This window comes from Podarcis vaucheri (assembly GCF_965113315.1).
Source record: "Podarcis vaucheri genome assembly, chromosome: 12".
Lineage (NCBI taxonomy): Eukaryota > Metazoa > Chordata > Lepidosauria > Squamata > Lacertidae > Podarcis > Podarcis vaucheri.
This window is the reverse complement of record NC_138750.1, coordinates 22,690,745-22,706,070: the sequence shown is the minus strand read 5'-3', so window position 1 is coordinate 22,706,070 and position 15,326 is coordinate 22,690,745. Positions and strand designations below refer to the sequence as shown.

General features: G+C 42.3%; 1 protein-coding gene and 1 long non-coding RNA gene across 6 annotated transcripts in view; one reads left to right on the top strand and one right to left on the bottom strand.

The window, feature by feature from the left end:
• Positions 1–1,326: 1,326 nt before the first annotated feature.
• On the bottom strand, positions 1,327–14,906 carry LOC309515585. Of its 3 annotated transcripts, none has more exons than XR_014212529.1 (2): positions 14,698–14,906; positions 1,327–2,474 (listed from the first exon to the last, which is right to left on the bottom strand). It is a non-coding gene; the product is annotated as an uncharacterized lncRNA (long non-coding RNA). The 3 variants fall into 3 exon arrangements; XR_014212530.1 differs by lacking the exon at positions 14,698–14,906 and adding an exon at positions 4,624–5,047; XR_014212531.1 differs by lacking the exon at positions 14,698–14,906 and adding an exon at positions 3,497–3,904.
• Positions 4,015–15,326, top strand: part of RARB (retinoic acid receptor beta) — a 343,954-nt gene continuing 332,642 nt past the window's right edge. The window contains exons 1-2 of one of the 3 annotated variants that reach the window (XM_082193494.1): positions 4,015–4,104; positions 11,587–11,706. The gene's annotated coding sequence lies outside the window, so the exon portion shown is untranslated. Of the gene's footprint in view, positions 4,105–11,586; positions 11,707–14,987; positions 15,115–15,326 lie in introns of those variants that run through there. The other 2 variants (XM_082193493.1, XM_082193496.1) reach the window with 2 other exon arrangements.

Genomic DNA, 15,326 nt, shown 5'->3' with positions numbered 1-15,326 from the left:
AGTTTAACAAGGTTTCCAGCACTGCTTCACTGAATTTTCAGCAGTCCCCATAGCCTAGTAGCCCACCACTCAATGCATAAAAAAGAACTGTGTGAATTGACGTACAAGTGAGAGCCCTGAGATAAGAACTCCAATATTTCTTGTTCTAATTAAGGCTGCAATTCTATACAGTTACTTGGGAGTAAGTCCCAAGTCCCATGTGGCTTGCTTATTTTTATTTTGAATTGTTATTGCACGATGACATACTTTTGTTGCATATTTTGTCATTTATGTGGGTCATTTTTGGGGTGTATGGGGTCTTGGGGGAGGGGTAGTACTTCCGTTGGGGGACCTGTCATGCTACTTCTGGGGTAGTTTGCCCAAAGCTGCTCCCCACCCTGTACTCAGCTCCTAGAAGCTGTTAGAATGTGAAAGTGGCCACACCCCAGGAATGGCTTCGACTGGTGAGGGTAGCCAATGGGTCTCAAACTCTCTGCGAATTAGGGACTTCTGCATGCAAAGACAGGCTCTGGCAGATTGGGTGGACGAGACCAACAGTAGGTCTAATGGTCAAGAAGGCAGTTTCTGCACATGTTGTAGAGAGAAGTGAGGGGCAGGTGGGGCTCATCAACCTGAGATGGTTGGACGGCTCCTTGTACACCTCCTTTCGGTAACTCCTGCAGCCAGTTCAATGCCAGACGTATTGCTCTGCTTTCCTTTGGACCACATCATTGAGGCTGAGAGCAGGGTCTTATTGTTGGGGCAACCCAGGACCTCCATGCACAATGCCCAGGCTTGTGCCCTGAGGTCACTTCGGTGTTGCTAACCAGCAGACGTCACCCCTGGAGGTGCACTCCATTGACTCTTGAGACTGACAGATGCCAATAGCAACAACAAAATGTGGGTTTTAGACTACTTTGAGTACAGTAATGTTGAAAGGCAGCATACAAATTAAAAATGGAAAGAAAACCAACAATAACTATAATGATAGTTCACTAACGTAACAGATAGCAAGTCTGCATAGATACTATTGTCTTCACCAACATGGCGGCCTCCAGCTTTTCTGGTCTACAGCTCCCATCAGCCCTAGTCCACTGTGCACTAGGTTGGCAAAGGTTGCCTTATCTCTTCCGCAACCATCATAGCCCACAGATAGCCAAGTGAGCTTTTATAACTATTTTGTCCTTACGAAAACACTAGCACATTATTCCTCCTGTATTACTTCATGACAAAAGAATTGACCTGCATTACTCAAAGCACAGGCCATTAAAAGATTACATGCCAGCCACTAGCATCTTACCCGCCAAAAGTGATTTACCATTAATGAATGTGTGCCTTGATGAATACTTCTGTAAGACTCACAGCTGTTGTTTATTAAGTATCATTTATAAAGCATTACATGACAGTAAGCTATAAGGGATCTATATACACATGCTTGTAATACCAAAAGTAATGGTTGATCACTTAAAAACAAGCATTCGTTGTAGCTTTAATTTTCGGTAAGACACTCTGTTTTTAAGCAGCACAAGTGGGTACTTCATGCTGTACCATACATTTGGATATTTATACATTTAGAGAATTTCTGCTTGCCCCTCATCACAAGCAACTTCAAGCCAAGCCACAATAAATCAGTTTTAAAATAGGCTGAAGAACGCCCCTTCTGGAACCTTGGAAAAATACAAAATCTTTAGCTGGTTAAAAGAAGGACTGTCTACTACACGTGACTTCAATCACATATAAGATTTCAATCCATCAAGTTTCGTTTAAGGATAAACCTTTAAGAAGTGGGAAGGAGAGACATAAAGATGCATCGATGGCTAGCACCTATATAGCAGACTGGGCAACAGGTCACAGTCATGATGAGATGTATCACATTTCCCTTGAAAGTACAGTAATTACTTATAAATGTACATGCGTACATACTAATTACCATATGCAGATTATATGCAAATCTGGGCCATCTGCTTTGGTGATGCATTTCCTCTTTTTAAATTATGTTCCTTAGCCAGCTGTGGGGTATCACTGTGTTACATCGCCAGTGCCTTAACCCTCAGTCCCATTGCCTTCATTCTTTCTACACTTATATCTGCCTTTTTATAAAGGCTGTGATTATGCAATAAGCTCTTTTGCTCAAAGCTATGCCTGCAAGAATAGACACCTCCGCACCTCCGGTCTTTGTTGCTTGAGTTATATGTTGCCTTGAAGCAGGCTAGAGATTTCAGGCTTTAAGGTAGGCTGCGGTTGATAGTTCAGTTGTTGCGCAACGAGCTTTTTGTATTGGACCACTTTCAATGTGCCTTTGATGGTAGATACACATACCTTTCACACATGAAAAGATGGAACTCTAGTTCCGTCCCTGAAAATTCTCCTCTAAAGGAAACGGAATAGGTAGGACCTCACTGAGTAAGTTGACCCTGTTTGTTTGTCTTGACCTGTTCCTGTATGTAGCGGTTGAGCATTTTCAATAACGTTCTCGTCTCCACCAGCAACAGATTCTGTCGAAAGAAACAGTCAAATCCCCAAGGTTAAAATTGCATGCTGAATTGGTTTTGACGTGTGTGCATTAGAAACACATATTTCTCACGAATTGAGGCCATCTGGCAAGTGTCTCTTATTGTACGGCAATTCTGTCAGGGAGCTGGATTGTTGCAAATTTTATATAACCGTCCAGGAAAATGAAGAAATGTCTGGAAAGAACTTCCATTTTGGTTGCCAAATGCAGCAGCCACCCAGAAACCCACAGAAAACTATTAAGGAATTCTATGTAGGATACACAAGAGTAGCCGCCCAGAGTGGCTGGGGAAACCCAGCCAGATGGGCGGGGTATAAATAAATATTTATTTTTATTAATAATATTATTATTGATATTGTTATCTGCAAAGGTGAAAACAAGATGGTAGATACATTTGTCCTATACAGTTTCTTCAGACTATTCTGAAACCTTCATTTAAAAAAAACCCTACACAAATGACATGCAAATGTTTTATTATGTACTTTTTCTCTTCATTGTTTTTGAAAGCTAAGATAATAACGCAGGTGAATATTTTTACCTTATCAGCCACGTGCCTAAATCTATGAAACCAGCATGGAGCAGAGCAATATGAAAGAAACATTTAGCAGCTAATTGCAATATAAACATTTAGCAGTTAGTCCCAAACGGGGTTACCTTAGTGCAGACAGAATAGGGGTGAACTCGGTTACAAACAACCACAAAAGCTCATTCATCAAACCCTCTCCTCTCCAGGTTTCCCCTCCCTTTTTTTATCCACATCAGACTGAATGGAAGTCAGAGGCGCATCTTCTCCCTGAATGAGCGGCCTCTCTTGTTTCTTTTATTGTTTAATACCAAGGTGCAAGTACAGCACTTTGAATGAAGCCTTTTATTAGTATTGGAGAGCTTCATCCACGTCCCTTCGTCCTCGCTTCTCTTGTTTGTTTTCCCCATGAGACTCTCTCTCTCTCATTTTATTTTAAGACATCCCTTCCCTCCTTGTCCCCTATTCAAATACACACATACACGACAACTCAGCAAAACCTGATCCGTTTTCAAAATGATGACCAGGCCATCACTTTTTGTGACCAGGCCATTTTGCTGGTATTCTAGGAAGATATTACAACAGCCCAGCCATGGCTGGAAGGATGGTCCTGAGAGGCAATACAATACAATACAATACAATACAATACAATACAATACAATACAATACAATACAAATCCCTTTATTGGTATTACAAGTTGAGACATTTCAGTATCTGGCATCTGGCCTCCTTATTTACTTCTTATAAGCTGTTTCCTTTATGAGCAATTATTAAGATTTTTCTAATTATAACTTAAATACAGGATAAAGGAAGTCTTTTATTTGGTTGTTTGTATTGTTGTATATTATGCTTATTGTATGTTATGTTCACGTTTAATAAGGGTGGATTTCTTTATTGGGGGTGGGGGGTTTATGTTACGTTGTAAATAAAATTTCCAATAAAATTTTATTTAAAAATAATAATACACGTTAAGACATTTCAAATCCGTGGGATAAATTTAAAAGGGACAGGAGTGAGGCTGTTGAAGGTCACAAGGCACTCGATTGTTCTGCTTCACCCTGTCGGCAACAGAATATAGATCGGCAACAGGTGGTTTTTATTGTATAACGTATACATATTTGTCTATTCCGAAGTACGTTTATATGTACAGAAGCCTTGTGCATAAAGCAGGCCGTACATTTAAATCAACTGGCGCATCCATAGCTGGTTGTTCAATAGTCTTAGAGTTCTGGTCACAATATCTCAGAAACAAGCAAAACCATACGATGCTAGTCATATTCAGAATACACCCATTTATCCAGTTTACTAAAATATAATCCATTGAAACAGAAAAAGATGAGCGGGGGTGGGGGGGAAGGCATCACAGTTTATCAAAGTAAATAGTCTGTGGTGTATTTGTTCGAATGTTGGACTAAGACCTGAGAGACCTAGGTTCAAATCTATGAAGCTCAATGGATGACCTTAGGCCAGTCACGTCCTCTCAGCTTAGTTTACCTCACAGGATTGTTGTGGGGATTAAATGAGTCCAGGAGGAGACCATGTATTCCACCTTGAGCTCTTTGGAGAAAAAAAAATGGTAGGATATTAATGCAATGAATGAATGATTACATGCCCTGCAAGTGTCCTGGAAAAACTGGGACATCCTGTGATTTTTAATGTGAGGGAACAGCAGCCATTTTGGTCATCGCGATCTCACACGAATTCTCAGTGTGATTCCTCTCCCTGCCCCCCCCAAATGCTTTTTTGAGGCTGCGATCTTGTGTGGTGCCCTGAAATGTGTGTTTTGGGGGGCCATGCTCCCCAAAAGTCCTTTTTGGGGGCAGGGTAGGTATGTGAAATCATGCGAGATTGTGGTAACCAAAATGGCTGCCATTTTGGTAAGAAATGGTAAGACGGTGACTCAGATTTTGGCTTCAAAGTGTTGGAGGGTATGAGTATTATATATCTGAAGTTCTATAGAAGAGAGGAATACAAAGTGGACACCCCCCAAATAAAATAGAATCTGTATGAGTATTTCAGTTCTAAAATGAACTATGGGCAAATACATAGAAGAATGTTGTTGTAGGTGCTCTCCCACGGAGTCAAGGGAGCTAAATTTATCCAGGATGTTTGGGAGACACTCAAAAACCACAACCACAGAAGCTAAGCTGAAAGGTACACTGCAGATCAGGAAAAATACCACCAAGGCCAACAGGATACTTGCGTGGTTAGCAAGCAGAGGAAAGATATTAGAGGAAGGAAGCCTTCCTTCAGAAAATTGAAGTCTTATCCAAATGAGAAAATAAGTTTATATTTGAGTTTATTTACAAATATGTAAGCTGAACATCTGAACGCTCAAAAATACAGTGGTACCTCGCAAGACGAATGCCTCGCAAGACAAAAAACTCGCTAGACGAAAGGTTTTTCCGTTTTCGATTTGCCTCGCAAGACGAATTTCACCTATGGGCTTGCTTCGCAAGACGAAAACGTCTCGCGACTTTGTTTCCTTTGTCTAAAAACAAAGACATGTTTTGTTTATAAAGTTAATTTATTTTCCCTTCAATTTTTGAACTGCTCTTTACAGTATGTGTGACTTTAAAGAGCAGTTAAAAACTGTTGTTGTACCAAATTTGGCTTTGTTTGGACTTTTTTTGACCATAGGAACGCATTAATTGATTTTCAATGCATTCCTATGGGATTTCGTGATTCGCAAGACGAAAAATTCGCTAGACGACAAAACTTGCGGAACGAATTAATTTCGTCTTGCGGGGCACCACTGTAACCCTCTCATGAGTTGGGGCTCTGGCGTTTAAGAACAAACAGCCCATTCTGTGAGCTTATAGTGGACATCTGAAAGCTATAGCTCTGTAAGGGATGTCCTAACAACTCTGGGCACTCTTAACAAACCACAGTTCCCAGAATTATTTGAGGGGGGGGGAATTAAAGCATAAATGTGCTTAAATGTATGCTGTGGATATGATGGCTATAAAGACCATTTTAGTCATCCATACTATGCATCAGTAATACTTTCTTCCTTGCTTATACAGTATGCTATGCTTAGGAATTTCAAGCTAAATATTCTATTCTATTCTTCTATCTGGTCACTACAAGAATTCTGTAACTTAAGAAACAGTGCCTGAACTAGCTTTTCAGCTCCTCCCTCCCAGTCCCTTTTCCTTTTGTGTTATGCACACGCACGCACACATACACACACTGTAAACCTGAGGGTAGGGATTGCATTATCACTTCCATTCACTTTTTGTGGCTGAAGAGTGGGATAAAATCAACATCATCGTCTTGTTAGATCAAACCAATGTTTCCTCTAGCCAGTATTCTATTTTCTGACAGCAGCTAGCAAAATACCAATAAAAACGGTCTGCAAATGTCCCAGATTTGGGCGGGGGAGAGATTAAAAGTTATTGCTTCTGTCCTGCCTGCCATTCCTTCATTCATTCGTTTGTTTGTTTGAACCCAGGGCATTTACAGAATATGGGTTGCACCCAAGTGGTTCCATTTCTTTAAAACAGGGTAGCCCCTCCAGGTGTTGTTGGACTACTATTGATGAGGCTGAATGGGACTGATGAGAGCTGAGAGTCCAACAAAATCTGAACAGCCACAAGTTTCTCATCCTTGCATTAGAGACGTAGAAAACATAGCACAGAAAACCTGGCTCTGGTACCAGTGAAAATGGACACCTAGTTAGGGTAAATGCAGGCTAGCTGTTCTCTCAGTTCAAATCCCTTTAAGGCATGGCAGCTCTCATCAAACACAAACATTTTCATTTTAATACCAGAAATTAAATGATTAGGCAGCTCAATTAACTTCTATTGTTACAACTAGAACATAGGGATAATAACAATAATTTAGCTTATTTGAGGCATGGGCCAAGGCCCATTGCAGACTAACCTGGGATCACCAAATTAATTTCACTTCAGACATTTTCTCGTAGAGATGAGAAGCGCAAGTAAGTGATTTCACCATTATGAATCCCTGTAGTGCTCTTATCTTTGTAAAAGCCCCTTTTATTCGCAGCTCTACACTAAGAACTTGAGTGTGACATCCAAAAGTATAGCAAAAGAAGTTAAACACGAAATAATTGATCAAAGGAGCTTTTGCCAAGGATGTTAGAAAGTGGCGTAATCACTCATTTCCACAGAATCAGATATTAGCATATTCATTTGTGGGCTAGTTTTTAAATCACCACAATAGGTATATATTAAAATAATTGTTAATCATGCAGGAATACAGTGAAATTGCCCTTAAATACACACTTCGGGAGCAAACTTCCTTTGAGGGCACTACACAGCAATATTTTGACAACTTAATTGATTCACAGATCCACACTGGCGTCAATTCCATTGGCAATTTTTACTTTAATTATTCACAAGGCACCAATTGCCTTAAGAAGTTGGTAGTTTAATTCTATGTTTCTATATAATCTTAATTACAGTTTTTAAATAATCACAGAACCCAGACTGGGAAAGAAGCGAGATAGGAATCTTCCCCATACCAACCAATTTTTTCTTTAGATCAGCAGCTGGGAGAGAGACCAGGGTTAGGAAATCTGGTCTGGTAGGACTGGAAGTGTGACAGGAAAAGAAGGAAGAAGAAAACACATTACATAATATCAAATACTGGCCATTAGTCTCAACTAGCAAAGGGGTCATCAAATTTGGCACTATGCACAGGCGTCAGGGGGGAAAGAGAGCATAGAGAATTTACTTCTGTCCCAATTTTATTTATGTGTGTGTGTAGAACGGGTTTGAGCTGGAGTGGGGGTCCTTTCTTAGCCGAGGGGCCACATTCCTTTCTGCAGAACCTTCTGAGGGCCATCTATCAATGAAGGGTGAAGCTAGAGGCAAAGTGGGTGGCGCAACAAATGAAAATGGAACCTTTGCACAGTATTTTAGCCCCACCCACTCCTCTGTGTCCACCATCCAGACAAGTAGTAGGCATTGTCAGTACTTAGGTACACAGTCTATCTGGGCAAAAACACTCAGGGAGGGTGCAGAGAAGAGCCGGGGAGAGGTATGACCTGGAGAGAGAGATTCAAGGGCCAGAGGGAGAGGTTTAGAGGGCCGCTATCGGTCTTTGGGCTTGAGATTCCCCACTATGGGGGTTGAGTGTTGATCCCAAAGCCCACTCACCTATCAGCTGCACTGCCCTAATTTCTTCTCTGTCTCTATCGCCTCCTGTCAATCATTATCAAGGGGTGGGGCCAGACTGCTGATTCAAATCTGGCCTTGTCACTAAAACACCTAATCTTGAGAAGGGGGCATTTAAAACACCCCCAACCTGTGTTTGTGATGGAGGTGAAGAAATAGAAAAAGGAACAGGAGTAATAATGCTGCTACTACAGTGGTACCTTGGGTTAAGTACTTAAATCGTTCCGGAGGTCCATTCTTAAGCTGAAACTGTTCTTAACCTGAAGCACCGCTTTAGCTAATGGCGCCTCCTGCTGCTGCCGTGCCGCCACCACACGATTTCTGTTCGCATCCTGAAGCAAAGTTCTTAACCCAAGGTACTATTCCTGGGTTAGCGGAGTCTGTAACCTGAAGCATATGTAACCTGAAGTGTATGTAATCCGAGGTACCACTGTAATAATAATAAAAAATATTCATTTTTTTTAAAAAAAATTTTATTGGGTTTTCACATTTTTTTTAAGACAAACATACAGAAAAAAAGACAAACAGACAAAAAATACACAAAAACAAAAAAGGTATAAAGTTTCAAAAAAGAAAACACTTCTTTTCATAGCCCTGGTCTCTGACTTCCCCCCACCCCCTCCCTTGCATCCCTATTCCCAGATTTAAATCAGCAAATTGTTGTTTCTCAAGATTTTAACCAACTCAATAATAGCCCTTTTATAAAAGAATACGATTTTTCTAAGCTGGATCTCAGTTCTCTTCCATCGATTTCCCATTTTATCTTTCATATTGGTCATATTAATTAATTTCCATTATCCTGAGTGTTGTTAAAATTACATCTTTCCCTCCCTCCCATCCCCGATTTGCGTCCCTTCCCAATGTATGTCCAAAATATCAGTTCTTAGCCTGGGTTCCTCACGTCCGAGGCTCTCCCATCTCTCACAGTCCCTCTCCGCCGGTCTTGTTGGTATTCCTTTATGTCGGTCCTCAAATCTCGAAAGAGCTCTATCACAGTCCATCCATAGTCTCTTACATACAACTGCTGAAGAATTTCCACAAGGCATGGATCTTTCAAATTATAGTCAAAGTCAGAATCAAAGTCAATGTGGAGGCCCCAATTGTATTTCTTTATTTTAAATTCCTGTATTCCATAAACTTCCAGGGCCTCCACATTCGTCTTTTGCTTCCTTCGTAGTTTTGTTATAAGTTTAATCCAATAGTCTCCTTGCTTGTATTCCACAAATGTCAAATTCTTGTTAGTATCTTCCAGCTTTACTTTCTCTTTCTCTTGTTTTGTCTCCTTCTCTTTAATTGTCACTTCAGATTCAGCTGTGGGTTCTTTCTCATTCCGGTCCTCCTTACAGTCAACAGAGCTACTTGTTTCTGTATTGAAGGTCATTATATGTTTACCCATTTCTGAGATATGCTCTTGTAAGGTTCCCACCAGATAAAACATCCTTTCGATTTCAACCAGTACCTTTCCATCCACAGCCATTGTAATTCCACAGAATTCCCCCTAGAGGGAATCTGGTTGTTTATCGTTACTTTCTCCAACAGTCCTCTTTCTTATTTTTATTACTTTGTTTCCAACAGTTTAAGTTCAATTGTAACACCTTTTAATCCAGAGGGATCTTAAGTAGCAATTTTCCCTGTAAGCTGTATGTTTGGCAGCTTTGACAGCTGTCAAATTCTTTACTTACAGGCTCCAAAGTAGGACGCTCCCGGGTCGGGGGGGGGGGGTTGTTTACAGCAAAGAAAGGAACTTCCAAAACTCCACTCTTCTACACAAGATTGCTTTTTCTCTTTTGTCAATCTTGGAAGTCAATATCTTTTCCAAACTCACCCTTTCCAGGGCAGGCTCTCCAGCTTAGTTCTTACGTCATTGCTTTAGCTCGTCTGCAAGGTGAGGGTGCGGACTTCCTTTTAACACCCCCCCCGGTCGTCTCAAATTCAGAGAGGAAATTCTTAAAATCCAATTTCAGTTTACTCACGGGTTGTTTTTTCAGCCGAATTTCAAGGAAGGAAGTCAGCGCTTTTCGGTCATGGCTCGCGGCTTCGCTCAGCAGAGGTAGCGATGGACTCTCAGTGCCGCGCCACCCCCGTATCCCCTCCGCAGCCTTTAAAAAGGCTCTTCGCGAATCAGGGGGGGGCGCTTAAGGCACCCACCGAGTCTTCAGTCCGCAGGCTTCCGCGCCTGCGGTTTTAAGGGTCCCCGTGTCGCCGGCACGGCAAAGACCCGTCCCCTGCTGAACCGATTCCCTCCGGAGCTCGGAGGGAATCCGCCATTCCCGGATCGCGCCAACCCCGGAAGATCTAAAAAAAAATAATATTCAATTTACTATAAATATTCAATTTATATACCACCCATTATCCAAAGATCCAAGGTTGTTGTACAACATTAAAAACATATTACAGTACATCAGTGTTAAAAACATAATAAAAAGCAAACTGACAGACAACATAATAAAATGCTGTCGTCTACTTACATTTTCCTTTTGGAGCATTTTGCGTGGAAGGATTGAAATTTGCAAGATGCAGCACAAGAGTAGACCAGTCCCTAGCTTCATCTGGAGGACTAAGTGTTAACTTGTGGAACTTCCTGCTGCTGGAGTAGCGGAAAATGGCTAGTGCAAGAGGGGAAAGTGAAGCGCCTCAAGTAGAAGGCTGTAAACTTTCTTAGGGTGCCTAGGAGAGGGGTGGGGAACCTGTGCGGCACTCCATAAATTGATGGACTCCCAACTTACATCAGCTTCAGATAGCCTGGTCAGTGGCCAGAGATAATGGGAGCTGGTGAACAACAACATCTAGAGCAGGGGTCATCAAACTTTTTCAGCAGGGGGCCGGTCCACTGTCCCTCAGACCTTGTGGGGGACTGAACTATATTTTGGAGAGAAAAAAATGAATGAATTTCTATGCCCCACAAATAACCCAGAGATGCATTTTAAATAAAATCATTTAATAAAATTTATAAAATTTGAATAAAATATATTTTCTTCAAAATATAGTCCGGCTCACACACCGCACCTGTTTTCCAGATGGGCGGGAGCAATCAGGGCCTCTAAAACACTGCTCTACTAGTAATTACACTGCAAAAAGCTGGTGGCCAGCCTCCCTGTCAGTCCGACAAATGCACAGCATCTATATGAATGAAAGCGTACAGTCTCCCAGTGGCACTCTTTCAGACCTGGCCTATCTATTACAGGGTAAAGATTTCCCGTCAAGGCTGCAGCACTGCTTGAACTGCTATTATACTATCTACATAAAGTTAGAAAGACATTATGACTGAGAAGTTCACGGTAACTCTTACTGGCACATCCACACAAGAGTGCCTAATGCTGACATGTGTTTATTGCACTTAATAATGTTTACATAATGCTACCTTGAACCCATTATGGCTGTCAAAGATCTGATTCATCTGTTTTTCCTCTGTTGTGTTTATCTGTAGAGACTCTGCAGCCACCAAACCAAGATAAATTGCAGCAAGATGATGAACGAGTCCTGGATAGGGTGGAAGGCTATGAACCTGTTTTGTGTACTGGGAGACATGCAGTACGATCCTATGCATGTAAGTACCACTGAGTTCAATGGGGCTTACTCCTAGGTAAGTAGTTATAGGATTGCTGCCTAAATATCAAACTACATTTCCTGGAAGTTGCAAACATCCCTTAGACCTGTGTAATAGTGTAGAAAACATGCTTTGGAAGGTAGGAAATACAGTGGTACCTTGGTTCTCAAACGTAATCCATTCTGGAAGTCCGTTCGACTTCCAAAAACGTTCAAAAACCAAGGCACAGCTTCCGATTGGCTGCAGGAGCTTCCTGCACTCAAAGCAGAAGCCGTGGAAGACGTTCAGAGCCTGGAACACTTCTGGGTTTTCGGTGTTCGGGAGCCAAAACGTACAAGTATTGAGAACGAAGTTACAACTGTATCCAGATATAGTTCTGCACTATGGTGTTCAAATACAATTGCAAAACTAGGAAACCTGTCAAAACCAGGGCAATGCTTGCACCTACTGTGCTTTTTTTTTTGCTTTGCTTTACTATTTAAAAATACAAAATACATAGGAATAATGGTCTGGTGCAGCAACCAGCAGGGACTGGCCCAGTCAAACCTAGGGAGATGGCAAAGCCTGTAATGTAAAGGTGGTCAATGTGGTGCTTTCTGAAATTGTTAGACTCAAACTCCCATCATCCCTGACTACTAGCAATGCTAGATGGAGCTGATGGGAGAAGTAGTCCATGATATTTTGATTGCATCATGTTGGCGACTCCTGCTTTAATGATTCCTGTGTGTAAGAGTTCCAGTCAAGAGATTTTGCTGGGCTAGAACAAATTAGTTCAATCCAATGCAAAAGAAGAAATAGCCAAAGTAACACCAATTATTTATTTTTTAAAAAGGATGTGGAGGTTCTAGGAAATGATAGAGCTGTTACCGTAGCTTATAATTGGTTCTGAGAAAACTGGTGGAATGCACAATTAAAAACTGAATTACCAAGCATATAGAAGAACAATTATTGCTGAAGAATAATCAGCATGGCTTCTGCAGGGATAAGTGCTGTCTACTTAACTGTTTAGCATTATTTGACAGTGTCAGTAAGCATGAGAGATCCAGTAGACATTGTGACTTTCAAGAAGTTTTCAATAGTCTCTCATAAAAGACTCCTGAGTAAGCTTAGCAGTCATGGGATAAGAGGACAGGTCAGTAACTAGTAACTAAAGGAAGCTGAGAGTAGAACTAAACAGAGTTCTCCCAATGGATGGATGTGACAAGGGGGGTATGGGCCTTGGTACTTTTAAAGTTGTTCATAGATAACCTAGAGTAGGAGTGAGCAGTGAAGTGGTCAAGCTGTTCAGGGTGGGAAGAAAAAAAAATATTGGGTGGAGCTCCCAAAGGACTTCTGCATTATGGGACTTCAAGTAACAAATGCTATTCACTGGTGATTGATCAGAAAAGGGATTTGAGTTTGTGACCAGGCTTCATTTGTCCGATCGGGATGAAAGTAAATGGTCAACTCAGTATGCAGCGGCCGTGAAAAAGGAAAATTCCATGTTGGGGATAATTAGGAGAGTGACTGAAAACAAAACTGCAAATATCATGCCACTGTACAAATCCATAGTTTGGCCAGGCTAGGAATACTGTGTACAATTCTGTTTGCTGAACCTCAGAAAGAACATTGTAGAGCTGGAAAAGATTCAGAAAAAGGCCAACCAAAACGATCATGAATCTAGGATAACATCCCTATGAGGAAAGGTTGAAACATTTTGAGTTTTTGAGTTTAGAAAAAAGGCAAGTGAAGGGGAACATGGAAAAAGGTGAAGAAAACATTTCATGGTCTAGAGAAAGTGAACAGAAATACATGTTCCCCTCATTTTCATACTGGAACCCAGGGTCATCCAATGAAACAGAATTTTGGAAGATTTTGGAAGATTTAGAGCACATTTTTTAAGCTATGGAATTCACTCTCACAAGATGTAGTGATGTAACCTGCATGGCTACAAATGAGGATTTGACAAATTCATGGACAATAAGGCTCTCAATTAGCCATGATGTCTGTCTACTATCTCCAACATCAGAGTTAGTACACAGGGGAGCACGAATGAGGAAAGTGCTGTTGAGCTCAGACCCTGCCTGTGGGCTTCTCAGAGGCATCCTTTGATGGGATACAAGAAGAACTTTTCTTATGTGCTTAATACTCTCTGCCCGGAAATCACAGAATCAAAGTGTTGGAAGGGACCCTGAGGGTCATCTAGTCCAACCCCCTGCGAGGCAGGAATCTCAGCTAAGTCATACATGACAGGTGCTAGCAGTGTTGACGATGCAGAGCTGCAGTGACTGGTGATAACAGCAGTGAAGAGACTGCGGTGCCCTCAGGGCAGGACTTTGGGCATTAAGTGCAGAAGTGCAGCTCCTCAAACTCCGGAGTTGGCTTATTACATCTTGAACAGGGCTAGATTAACCATTAAGCAAAATGAGCATGTGCTTAGGGCATCAAGGGAAAGGGGGGCATCACATAATTTTTCCTTTTCCAGATTTACCATGAGCCATATGGTGCAGCTCAACAAAAATAAAATTATTGTTACAAATATACAAAAATAAACATTATTTTCCATCCAGCTGTAGGTTTCATATCAAAAAATGAAATTTTATTTTGCCATTTATTCTTGTTTATATTTTGAACTAGATATACACGGGGTGCACCCAAATCTTTTAAGTGCTTAGGGGTTCTAAATGTCTTAATCCGGCCTTGATTTTGAAGCAAAATAATATGCATCACCATCAAAAGGGTTGGAGTGACTGAAAAGCCATTGGCTCCAGTCTAAGAATACCTGACCGCACCACTGTGGGGCCGTGAAGAGTGTCTTGTCTAAATATGGGGCATTTTCGAAATTCCGGTGCAGTAATTAACCAAGCAACCTGCTCTTCGGTTTTCCCAGGTCTTACTGCTAAGTGTTTTCTTTTGGAACGATGCATGACTTTTGAAACGGGGAGTTATAGCATCTGTATTTTTGGGATCCGCTGAAATGAAAGGCGGGTTCTGAATAAGAAACCAACAAACCTGGAGCCGGACTGCCTCCTACCTTCCCTTTTCCACCGCCCCAGCCCAGCCCACGTTTCCTTCTTCAACGTGGGCAGGGCAGAAGCCGAAAGAGAGAGAGAGAGAGACGCCGCTCTGCGTCGCGCGGGCCAGCCTGCAAATGCGTTGCCCAAGCGTTGCAAGGCAGCAGCTCCGAAAGCACCACGGCAGCGGCGGGAGAGGCAAATCGGGAGCTGGGAGAGCGCGCCGGTGGGCGTGGCGGAGCGGCACGTGGACCGGCGCGGGCAGCGGCGCGGGGATACCGGGTGCTGCTATTCCTCCGGGTCGGGAAGAAGCGCCGAGCGCTGCTTTGACAGGAGGCGATCGCCGCGGCGCCCGGCAGCAGAAGCGCGCGCGCGCGCACACACAGATACAAACACACACACACCCCTCGCCAAGGTAAAGGCCGTGCTCATGCCGTCTCCATTGTAGTCGCGTGTGCTCCTACCTCTCCATCCCTCTGCATGCACGGGTAAGCAAGGCGCTGGGCGAAGCAGCCGAGGAGCCGGCGGAGGGGGCTGCTCCGGCCATCAGGTGCATCATCCTTCGCGCTCATGCTCAAAATCCCGGCTCCTGAAGACTTTCTCCTGCAAAACGCACATCCTTCAGGG